Below are 13,147 nucleotides of genomic sequence, written 5' to 3'. Positions count from 1 at the left end.
CTTTTTTTTTTTTAAACTCTAATTTTGAAACCTTTAGATTCTAGTCAAAGAACCACCAGGTTTAAATACATGGAAACATCACTTTAACGACTCATCTAACAGACAGGTCCTCTATTGACTGTATAACTTGAAATATTTTATTGCAGAGGCAACATTCTGGGAACAATCCTGCTGTGTGTTGGCCAAACATATTACATTTGGGGTATAAGGAGCTCCTTATCATAATGCCTTAGACCATCTTCATAGGGGCTGTCTGGTAAGGGGTGCAGCTAAAACTCCTAAACCCATATCCACAAAGGGACTTAGGCACCTAAACCACATATTTAGGTGCTACCGCAATCCATAGAAACCCAACTCAGATGCTGCCTGCTCCTGGAGGCACCTAAACTCACTCAGCACCTACATTTTGGCCGCAAAAGTCCTCAAGAACCTAAGTTTCTGCCTCTGGGTGTGTGTAGTGCTGCCTCAGGCATCATCTTCAAACCAGATGGAGATAGGCATTCCCCTGCCTATCTTGCCTGCATGGCCTGAAACAGTATGGGTGCTCTGAGCACTCCTAAATACCACACAAAATATCTGGGATGTGGGAATCTGCTTCCTTTTAGTCCCTTCTATTTATAACCTTTAGCCCAGTGGTTAGTGTACTCTCCCAGGAAGTGGGACACCCTGCTTCATTACCCACCCAGCCATCCCCGGCTTGATGAGGAGAAGGAATACGGAAAGGAGTTCCCCATTCCTCTGGTAAGTGGTCTAACCAGGGGGATATGGGTATTCTGACAGAGGTTTCTCTCAACTTCTCCGTGAAGCTGTTTCAGTGTGTATAAATAGTGAAATACGCATTGAGTCAGAGAAAGAGTGAGAGTGCCTCTATAATCCTATGGTTAGGACACTCATGAGAGCAGTGAGAATTCCTGTTCAAATACCTTCTCATCAGGCAGAGGAAGGAACTGAGTAGCCATCTCCCACATTCCAGGTGAGCACCCTAAAAATGCTTCCTTCCTTACAGAATGAGGCCTGGATCCCTAGAAATAAAGTACTACTTATTTTAAAATAAATTTGAAAAAAAAAAATCTTGCTAATAGAAAATGCTGAATGCCATATTAAAAAAACCCTAAATCTCAATGAAATTAAATTCATAGTAATTTACTTTCTTTATATCTTTTAAATGTTATATATCAATAGAGTTGTACATTATAGTTTGAGCTGTAGAGAATTGTTCTTCAGAGATTTAAACCCTGATCTTGACCAGTCCTCTCCAAATTTGGAAACACTTCCTTGTGAAAACAACCAGAGTCCTGTAGCACCTTAAAGACTAACAAATTTATGCGGGCATAAGCTTTCGTGGGCTGCAACCCACTTCGCTGGATGTGTTAGTCTTGTTAGTTAATCTAGATAGATTTTTTTAGTCTTTAAGGTGCTACAGGACTCTTGTTGTTTTTGCAGTATACAGATTAACACGGCTACCCCTCTGGAACTTCCTTGTGAGCATTTTAGACTTCTGATGCAACTAAGCAGGCTCAGAGTAGTCAAAAATGTTAAATGTGTTAAAAAGCACAGTAAGAAACAAAGCTATTGAAACCACAAGGTAACATTCAGAATGAGACTTGCCTGTCATTCTTTCGTATCTCTATAAATTTAATGCTCCCGAAAGAGAATTGCCTGACAGCTCTGAAAATTGAAGTGCTCTATTTAGCCACTTAATAGTGAAAGTGTATTGCCAAGACAACATCTACTCTGACTAAAGGGAAAGCTTCTGAAGTTAAGAGTGTAGTTTAGACTTTATATCCTTGTTTAGTCTGTGATCTTTCTATCTAGTTGGCAAAGGGGATGCCAAACAATATCAATTGTAATGATAGTTTTGTGAGGTGAACAACTGTTTACTGAGGGCTACACTGAAACTATCAACTCATTTCACAAACACAAAACTATAAGACTGTAATGACTTCTACTCACCACTACCAGGGTTAGAATTTGAACTGGTGTTGAGGTACATATGAGAGAATATGCTATTCCGGTTACCTGAGTCAGCTAGCCAGCCAGCCACCCTCCCTGCCTAAATGTTTTATTAATCTTTGAACATCAAAAGGACAAAGAAGTGAAGCAGACATTGAGACTCCCACAATTGTTCTTTGTAGTAAGAGGGAGTATTTTATATCTATGGTATTTTGCCATGTGAACAGTCCCACATCTCAGCAGGTTTGTCCGTTTTGCTAGCTGTTTTTGAAAAAGTGAGCCTGTCCATCAGGCAGATTTTCACTGACTTTCTTCTCTACTGATAATGTAACAAAGTATTTCAGCTCCCAAAATATCTGTTTTAAATGTAAATCTCTCACTTCCTTTTCTCACTTTCACCCACCATTTCCAACGGTTGTACTCGTTATGTATTTAGTTAATTATCTACTCTTCACAGCCTAAAGATTTACTCTTCAAATATTCTTTACTGGATATTTATACAACTATGGACCATTCATTAATACGCTGATTAAAGGCTTTGAACCATGAAAGGCTCACTTCAGAAATGTAGTTTGAGCACCTGACCTGAATATCATAATGTAATCTTACACAAAGCTTGTTGAAAAGCAAAACATCCCATGAAATTACTTTTAATAATTCTGCTGTACAAGTGGAGTTTTATCATTTCTGTTTTCATTCATTGTTAAATTAAAAACAAACAAACAAAAAACAAAAAAACCTGCTTAATACTGCCTATATATTGAAGATTTAAAAAACCCAACTATATAATGTTTTGTCCAACCTGGATTAATTTTCCACAGGAAACAATGACAATCTCAGCTCATGCAATGGCACTTCTGGGTGGATCCTGGTATAAATTCCAATATGGATAAGAAGGGCATTAATTTGGCAGTCCCATTTTCCATATACATGTAAGTTAGTGGAAAGCTCAATGTCAAATGCATGCTAGTCCCCTGTCAGTCAAAACCAAATCCCACAGAAGATTAAAGGAGGAAATCCTTACATTCTCCTGGATCCTAAAGCCTATCTGCTAACAAAAGCATCTGTCTCCTCTACTAACAATTTATTTAATCTTTTTAGACAACAGTTCAGTCCTTACATCACTTCCATCAGCACCTAAAATACAAGAGTAAAATAAGATAATACTTTTTTGCCAATCTTGAATTGTGAACTAGTTTTCCTAATGCCTAGTACCAATACATGACTGTTTCCTTCAATTAATTCAGAACATTGTTAGATAAAAATTTACAATTTAAAAACATACCATTTTTTCACTGTGCAACATAATTTCATTGACTGCTGAACATATGGCTCTAATCACTTTCACTGCAAAGTGGCAAAAGACAGGCTGAAAAATCCAGATAATTTTTTACTTTTCATCGTGTGGTGAGGGGACTGGATTTAATAACCCAAAGAGCAGCAAGGTAGGTGCCATCCTGATTCATAGATGAGACAGAATGAAGCTGCATTTCCAAGGGCATCTGAATGGACTCCCAGGCCTTCTCTACTATTCTCTGCCTCTCCATATCCTGCTGTTTTAAGAGCTATTCTATTATGCACTCCACCACCATCCCTACCTGGCTCAGTCTCCCACCTATCCCCCGAACAAACGAGTTTTGAAGGCATGGAGCCAAGATTCCAGTAAATTAATCCTGATCCTTTCTGTAGGAAGATGCCACAGAAAGAACCTTTCCCTAGCTCTGCCCACTCATGTACCCCATCTCTGCCCCCAAACCCACTGAACATAGGATTTCACTGTTTCAGGAGGAGGAGGAGAATGGTCTGCATTGCCTCAAACCCTCTTTCTCTAGCATATTTTGGCCTACTTGTGAAGGTTTCACCCTGTTTTTTTCACATTCACCAAATAAATGGAGGAAATGAGATAGCCCTGTGGCCGCAATTCAGATGCTACTTTTAGAGCGATGTGCTTTTTACTTTGATTTAGTGTTCGCTCTCCTGTGAGCAAGCAGCAACATGTAAGCTGCAGTCCAAAGACTCACCTAAGAGTTCCTATTTCCACAGCTCTGAAAATGTTGTTCTAAAGATTACAATATCTATAAGGAATGAGGCTACTGCAGAAACATTACCATCAGTTCAGCACATCATGTAGCACTGCCATTCCTTACCACACAAAGACCTGTGTATTGAATGAGCACAGAGACAATTACTTTCCTGGCCCAGAAGAGCTTATTCTGCACGTGGCTGAAGCAGATTGAGATGAGCTAAGAAAAGCAGGTTACAAGTTGTTCTACTCACTCACATTATAGTCAGTAAGTCAACAAAGATAGGTCTGACTTTCCAGTTTATGCTGTCATTTTCAAATGTCATCAGCAATCTCTGTTTCTTAAAGTATTATGCATAGCTGGTTTTAATTTCTGATAAATTCTTGATTGTACAGATAATTTTTAATACTCTAAAATATTTCTCTCTCTAAATGTCTTGCCCTTGATGCAGGAAATTTGTAACCACTTGAGGGTTTTATTTAAAATATTGAAATCATTTCTATGGCAATGCATTATTACAATAATGACAATTTGTCCAAGGGTCAAGAAGCACTAAAGTCTCAGAAGAAGGGATGTAGTAGGATGGTTTGAAAGTTAATAGAAACATCTTTAAAGTATATAAGGAAGAAAATAGATAAGATCAAATATACCTTAATCTCCAAGTTCATTTTTATGTTGGTTTAGTTTTTACAGGAATTAAGAGAAAGAAAAGCTTTAATTAAGAAGAGATACACTTGCAACCTGAGAACCAAATTTTTCTTTCATGTTAATCAGATAAGGTTTCCATGATAGCCATGTTAGAAAAAGCTGGGATTTCACCAGAGAATGTACATTTCTGTCTCTCTGTCCCTACCCCATCCCTGAATTCTTTTATCTCCATTCTAGAGTGTCCCCTTCCACTAGAACAAACGGTTCCAAGTAAACAATTAGAACATATAATACTTAGTAATAACAGCAGTGGACTGGAGCAAAGAGCCACTAGCAGCCGCCATATTAATAGAATTTTTCTATGCTCACCTTTTGTCAGGCTCAGCAAAGAGTAAGAGGAAGCACTTTGTGCTGACCTTACCCTCTAGGGCTGCCCTAACGTGCCCCAGCAGCAATGACCCTATAATCTGTTGAGCTACTGAGGAGTGCTCCCTTCTGCCCCAGATCACTGTTAAGGGGTGGTCAACTAGTTATCAAAGAACCATAGAACTAGAAGAGACCTCGAGAGGTCATCTGCACCGAGGCAGGACCTAGACTATCCCTGACAGCTGTTTTTCCAATCTGTTCTTAAAAGCCTTCAGTGATGGAGATTCCAGCCTGTTAGTCCTTTGGGCATCCTTTGGGCTATGCCAGCCCTTACTTTGCCTTGCAGGTTAACAGTAGGTGTACCCCAATCCCCGAGCCCTTTGAACTGTTCCCTTGTAATGTCAAGTGCCTCATACAGTGAACACGCATAGGAATATTAAGTCTTCTGTTCTCCAAGGGAAGAGTGAACACACCAGCTTTAAATGATTCAATTCATTTATAGACTATCACAGCTTTAAATGATTCAATTCATTTATAGACTATCACAGCACAGATATATTTATAGTGAAAAACAACGTTTATTATCAACGGTTTAAGAGTCAAGAGATAGTATGAAAGGAAAATGGAAACAAAAGGATTACATATAAAACAATCATAAAAAATTTCTAGAAACTAAACTTAACAGGCTAACCTTCACAATCTAAAAGAGGTTTCTTTCACCCAAATGTCCTTTAGAGCATTTCAGCCAAGCGTGGCTGAGATCCCATTTTCATAAATGTAATCACAAAGCCTGACTACTTTCTAGGTGCAGGATAAAGGGATGTCTTCTTTGATGTCTCCTCATATTTCACAAAGTTCATTTTTTGTATCTCACAGTCAGGATGGCCCCTGGCAGCTCATTCTCCAGTGTGCTTCCTCTCTCTTGATTTCTCATCCTCCCCATCAACTTTGTATATAAATGGAACTTCCATTGTGCAGCCTTACAATGCTTAATTTATGTATGGACTCAGACGGGTGATTAAACATCTTTTGTCTGGCAGAAGCCTGTTTGTCACCTCTGCCTTGCTGTAGACTTTAGGAACGTATTTTAGTACGCATACACAAATCCTTACATATTATCTGTACATACATTTCACAACAACATTAGTGATGGGATGTGACTCCAGCTTTCATGTAAACCTCACATGATATTCTTTAGAGAACCAGAATGTACCAGGATGAAATGGGGGGGAGGTTAAGGAGGGTTGAGCACAAGTAGGGACACACATCTTGAAGAACCATAGTTACTGCACAAGCTGAGTAACCATTTCTTCTTCAAGTAGCATCGTTATGGGTGCTCTGTTGTAGGTGACTACCGAGCAGTTCCCTCTAAAGCAGAGGGGGCTTTGAAGTTGAGTCCAGGACAGAAGAAAGTATGACTGAACTAAATACAGTATCAGAAGCAGACATACGAGTTATGGTACAATGTTTAGTGGATATATGTATGGAAGCCCAAGTAGTAGCTTTACAGATTTTAATAACAGGCACATTCTTGAGTAAGGTCATAAAAGTGGCAATAGACATTGTAGAATGAGTGCATATATTTGAAGGTAGTTGAATATTGGGAGACTTGTAATAAGAGCTAACATAGCCTCATATCCACTTGGAAAGTCTCTGGTTAGAGTTTGCTGATTCTTTTGACCTATCTGCTAGCAAGATGAATAACTTGTGAGTCTTCCTGAAGGGCTTTGTCCTATCTAGACATAAGGCCAGGACTTTTCTGACATCAAGGGTGTGCAGCAGTGCTTCCTGGTGATCTAGATATGATTAGGAATGGAAGACAGGAAGGTGAATGGGCTGATTGATATGGAATTTGGAGAAAACCTTAGATAAGAATTTGGGTTGGGGCCACAGCATGACCTTGTCCTTAAAGAACACTCAAGGAAGGGGGTATGCCATCAGGCCCCTATTTCTCCAACCAGTTGCACAGACATAATGGCTACCAGGAACACTATCTTGATTGACAAATGGAGCAGTGAGCAGGTAGGTAGCCAGCCAGCAGTTGTCTTGTGAGGCATTTAAGGACCAGATTAAGGTCCCATACTGGAGTAGGGTGTTGGCTTGGTGGATAGAGCCCTCTGAAACCCTCTGAAGAATCACACTGTGCTTGGGTGGGCAAAGACTGAATAGCCCTCAACTGGGGGTGGAAAGTCATAATGGCTGTTATGTGGACTCTTACGGAGTTTATCAATAGACCTGAGGTTTTCAGAGATGGGGCATAGTCCAGTATATCCAGAAGCAATGCAGTCATCAGTGAAACTTGCCTGCGGTCACACCAGCTGGCAAATCAAGTTCATTTCTGAGAATATGTATAGCAAGTAGATTGTTTCCTGCTACATAATAGCACTCATTTTACATCTGCCGAGCAGGCTGTCTCTAATCCCATGAGCCATTGATCAACCATGCTATGAGATGGACAGCAAGATTGGGATGAAGAATCTTCCTGCCTTCCTGGGAGAGGAGAAGAGGAGCAGCATGAAGAATGATTTAGATTCCTGTAGTAGCTTGTCACCAAACTCAGACATCTTGTGTCACCCATGGTAGTCATATTTAGAAAGTAGTGGCTGGTAGTCGGTAAATCTGAGCCGGAGATTGGCGGAGAAGTAGCTCTTCTTCCCAAAGAGATCCAAGTGCTTAGGAAGCTTTTATTTAGAGTTGTTCTGGAGCTCTCTTGTTTCATTCATTCCAGGGTGCCATCCCCACCAGACAGCCAGGTGTGTGATAAGTATAAAAATACTCAGATCCTGAACAGGGCACCAGATAACTTCTATTTGCCTTCCAAAATGTCAGTGGAATAGATGTTGATGTCTGACATAAAAGTTGCATAGGTTCTAATAGGCCCCCATTGACTAGCGTAGCCAGTCTTTCTAGCATTAAGGAGTGCAGGATGTCTAACAGTTTGTGCAATTTCTCTTGCAATGCTGTGACTGGTATCTCTAATGTGTATGCCATTTGACAAAGGAGATCCTGAAAATTTTTGGAATCATTAGGATATCAGGGTGTAGCTGGGACCAGAGGCATAGGAGACATGTAAGAGGGGACTTAGAGAGTACATGGATAAGCCCTCTCCACTGGCTTCAGAGGAAGAAGGAATACTCCTCTTCCAATGGTGGAGCAGATCTGGCCTAGGTTTCAGGGTGAGACCTGGGGATACTTCTTGTTAGTACTGAAGATGTATCTGGTACCAACCCTGTGGTGGCAGTCAGTTCCCAGGAGGGTATCTTCACTACTGAAGACAACAGTTGTGACTTGAGGAGGGTGATTACTAGATTACTCAGTGCTATTAATCTTGGTTCACAAAAGCTCAGTACAATTAGCATTAATGGAGTTAGTACCAGTACAGAGGGACCAGAAGCCAGTACAGACAGTCCTGAAGCTAGTTCTGCAGAGTCCGTGCTGGAGACAATGTGAAGCTGCTCTTTAGCTGGTACCAAAGTAGAAAGAGACTGAAATCTTTATGGGTACCAGAGCAATGCACCTGGATATTTGTCTCTGGGGAAATCATTTAATTTCTTTGTGCCTCAGCATCCCATCTGGAAAATAAGAACAATGCTAACCAATCTTTGTGAAGTGTATTGAGAGACCTATGAAGAAAAAAAAAAAAAAAAGCTATGGAAGTGCTTGACACTGTTATTCAGAAAATCCACAAGATAAATTAAAACAATTAAAAATCAAAAACTAATGTCAAGGATAAGAAAAAATGCAAGCTGAGGAGATAATGTAAATTATTCTGGGGACCATCTTAGACCCAGTTAGCCCAGAACTGGGACAGGGGCAGAAAAGTGATCTTTTCAATCCCTTCTTGTGCTGCAGTGTAGTCAACCATAGTAGAGGACTGTTTCCAAAGAATGCTCTTACTAGACTTGGTAATGCCTATGAATTCTAACCAGTTAGCAGGTAAATATGCTGCAATAAATCCTACTATATATTTACAGGAGGTAAAACCAGCACAGTCACAAGAGTACAAACAAAACTATGAATTTTATTCTGCTGCACTGTTCATTTATTGCAAATTGTGTCTGATAGCACAGATTGGGAATAGTGCCTATTCATATTCAATACATTTGAATTAAGAAACTCTTGAATTAATTTACATTCTGATTAATAACTATAACTGACATTGAAAATCAGATAAGTAACAATCTTCACATAAGACAGCAACTACTTAATAAAGAAAAACGGAGATTTTTTTGTTCACTTTCTATCACAGTTTTCATAGTACCGTTAACTAGAAATGATTGCACTGAAAGCTTTCACACGCAGTATGTAGCAAAAAATAACTTTAATGGAAGGCAAAGAAACTTTTATTAAAAATCTATTTACCTTCTACCACTTTTGACTAAAATCTCACATCTATATCATTGGAACGGAAAGACAAATTTACCAGTCAAATTCAACCACCGGTATCTGAACAAGATTTCCCATATAAAATCATTATGTGCTATTATGTACATTATGACTATACTCAGTCATAATTATTCAGATAATACACCACTCTGCACAGTACACTGAAACTTTAGGCATACTTTGCATGGTATACTTGCCATCAATAAGCTTACTTTACTCAACCACAAAAATATTAATACAGCATTACGGTTAGCAAATTAGGCCATGATCCTGCATACAATTAAGCATGACTGCAGGGCTTTGCAGGGTTTTTATTTTTTTAATTTGGAAAGTGGTGAAAAGGCCTTTCCTCAGTGGGAACAAGCCAACCTGAATATTTTAAACTTTATCTGTTTTTGAGTGGTATGTGAGACACATTTATTTAAACTGAGAAAGTATATTATTTTTCAGTTTTCTAGAACTCAGAAACAGCTGACAGATTTTGCTCAACATGTCTATTAAAATTCACCCCTGGGCTAAGATGAAGCATAAAAAAATTCAACTCAAAAGGTGAATTTTAAAAAAATGATAAACATTGAAATACCTGATGTAACCTTGACACCCCTGCTCCCACTATAACACTGACTTCAGTTTTGTAATCTATTACTTTAACTATCAATCAAGTGCCATTTTTCTTCACGAAGTGCTACATTCTGATTCACTAGGATGAAATGGCATGGATAGCTTTTTTTCTTCTTGTTTTAATAACCATTGTATCCTAAAGTACAAATCTGAAGTGAGGGGGATTCACCTGCTCACAAGAAAAATCGTGTGTCATTGCAATATTTGCTACCTCTAAAATTGGCAAACTTTTATTCTGAAATAAAAAGCAAGGTGTGTTTTGCCTTCCTTGCAAGCGCAATCAACCTTGCCATCAATGAGATGAGCCCTTTCTGGCATAACCAGAAACTTCCATGATTGGCTGTTTTTACTGCATGATTTATATTACTTACTGCAGGTTAACTTGCATATAGCTTTGCTGTTCACTTCCTGGAACCCATCAAATTTGCTCCTACTGTGCTATTTTATGGACCACTACGTTTCACAAATCAAAGATTCAATAGTCATAGTGAAGAATGACAGCTGATTTTTTTCCTTAAGGATAATACATTTTTTCTTCAAGGATGTGACATTTCCTTTCTTCACAAAATAAAATGATGCTGATCAAAAGAGAACTTTATCACATTCGAAGCATAAAAGCCCAAGCAAGACAAGAGATCACAAACATGACACAAAAAAGGCTTTGTCTGCATGAATAGATGCACTTTGAAAAGGAACAGTGTATTCATCCAGTTAGCATGTGCTGTGCCTCACAGCATGTGTTAGTTGGTTTGGGGCTTCGTCAAGGTCTCTCCATAACAGACCCCACACAATCTTAGGTCTGTGGGGTGCTGGCTACAAACATTTAAGAAAATGGGCTCCCAAATCCCTATGTCTCTCCTCAGTGATCCTGAGCATCATGGCAAACCCACTATTGTTTGGAATGGCTGATTCCTTACATAGGCAATGCAACAGTTTTTGTGAGGTTGAGAAGGTAGAAGCTTGCTGACCCACCGAGCAGCTGCATTTCTGTTATCTTTGCGCAAAGCAAGTGTCAATATAGACTGCTTGCTAAACTCCTTCCCACAGAGGTTAAGCATATCAACTCTATGACCTTTCCTGTCCTTCATTGATCCAGACCTTGTGATCTATGCCAGAGAACTATGCTCTGATGCAAATAGGCCACTATTTAAAAAAAAAAAAAAACCAATGAGGCTATAGCATTTTTCATTTCTTTACAAACTCTTACAATAATTTTAACATTAAATGATTAGATATGTTAAAAAAGCATCTCGAGTCCAAGTTATTCTGTTCCTTTTACCCTGAATAACTGTAATGAAAACACGTTGATGTCTGATTAATATTGTTGCCCCTTTCCTGAGAAGTAACAGTTTTGGAGACCTTGCAGAGAATGATAAAGACGTATTGAGGACCTAGCATATGTTCTTGTGTCATTTATTTATTTACAGACAGTAATAATACCTGTTTATCTTGAATAGAAGTGGCCAAAACAGCACACAGGCAGTTCCAGTTGCAGAAACCCCAACTGAGTCATTTTATCCAGGTCTCTCCCTCCCAAACAAAACAGCTCCCTGACATACCTCTGTGACCTATGTTTTTTTCATCGTTCTCTTAGAACATGGTCTGTTATGTGACCATCATGTCTCCTCAGTCCAGAGTCACATGGCTCCCATTGTTTTCAATACTAGGGCTGGTGATGAGGACATGACAAGAAGAAAACACTAGAACTGGTAAAAATAATAATAATAATAATAATAATGGGGAAAACATCCAATGCATATATCCCAGGGGAAGGGGTAGAAGAGGCAGCCTAAGGCTGACTACAACTAACATGTTTTAAAGCTATTAATCTGCCCTCACTAGTGTTTAATATGTTACCTATAACATATTAGCTAACACATTTTCCTAGTCTGGAGGTAGCCATGGTCTATGAAGAGTTTCAGTTCAAGAACTTAGAGATCTATGATTCATAACATGCATTTTTTTTTAACAACCTTGTAGTAACATTAATAAAACTTTCTTGAATTTGACTGATAAGAATGCCAATTCAATACTACTTTCCTTTGAACACATCACCATTAAAGAGGAAATCTAATACAAAGTCCATTATTATATATGTATTAATTATAATCCAAACAAAGCCTCTCAAAAATGGCCATTGCAGAAGGAAAACGTATGCTACATTATTCACCAGGCAGCAATATTTGAAATATTTTTTATCGTGTTCTAACACTCAACATTGTTGGAAGCCAATCAATAGAGTATGGCAGGATTAATATTACACATTGTAAATACAATATAGAGATTATAATGTAATTTCACAGCCTTTGGTGACTTAGTAAAGTACTGTGGTATATAGCACAGCAACAAGCATTCATTTCATACACAGATTTACAGACTACAGGAGTCAGGCAGGCACATTTATCCCTTGCATTTTACACATGAAATGCACAATCAAATAATTGTTTCTATTGTAAATGACTTAAGAAGCCCTGATACAGATCCTAAAACACACTGCAAAACATGTTTACTGTACAGATTACTAAAGGTTTCTTCACAGTACGTAATTTTTATCTGCATTTTATAATACATTTCCTTACTGCACCACACAGTACTTATGTTCGCTGCAGAATACTGCAGTAACAGTAAACCTTTCCACAGATCTACTGTATCAACTCATGTGCCAATGTTTCCTATTAACTGATCTAAGCCTGGCCTCAATCTTCTTTTAATATTGAGAGAGAGAAGGGAGGACTAGGGTGACCAGATGTCCCAATTTTACAGGGACAGTCCCAATATTGGGGCTTTGTCTTATACAGGTGCCTATTAGCCCCACTCCCTGTCCTGATTTTTCACACTTGCAATCTGGTCACCCTAGGGTGGAGGGAAGGAGGATTCTTTAACAGCATTTAGTACCTGGTTTATGGATAAAGAGAAGCCTTCATTTTGAACATTTTCTAGAAGTGCAACTAGAATCTTTTTTTTTTAAATCTGATTTTTCTACAGGTATTACAAGTGAAAAATATTACCTAAGGTTTGCAAAACTGTCTGACAGAGGGATGATTCTTTCATTTCCTTGTTTTTCCAATTGTGGTTTGGTGGAGAGGGATGCTATGAGCGAATCACTAAAAGAAACAAAATGTTTGAATAGTAACCTTTCAAACCTAAAA

This window comes from Emydura macquarii, unplaced genomic scaffold, assembly GCF_026122565.2.
Source record: "Emydura macquarii macquarii isolate MOO-44397 ecotype Brisbane River unplaced genomic scaffold, CSIRO-AGI_Emac_v2 contig_1390, whole genome shotgun sequence".
Classification (NCBI taxonomy): Eukaryota; Metazoa; Chordata; order Testudines; family Chelidae; genus Emydura; species Emydura macquarii.
The sequence above is the reverse complement of the archived record's forward strand: the minus strand, read 5'-3'. Positions refer to the sequence as shown.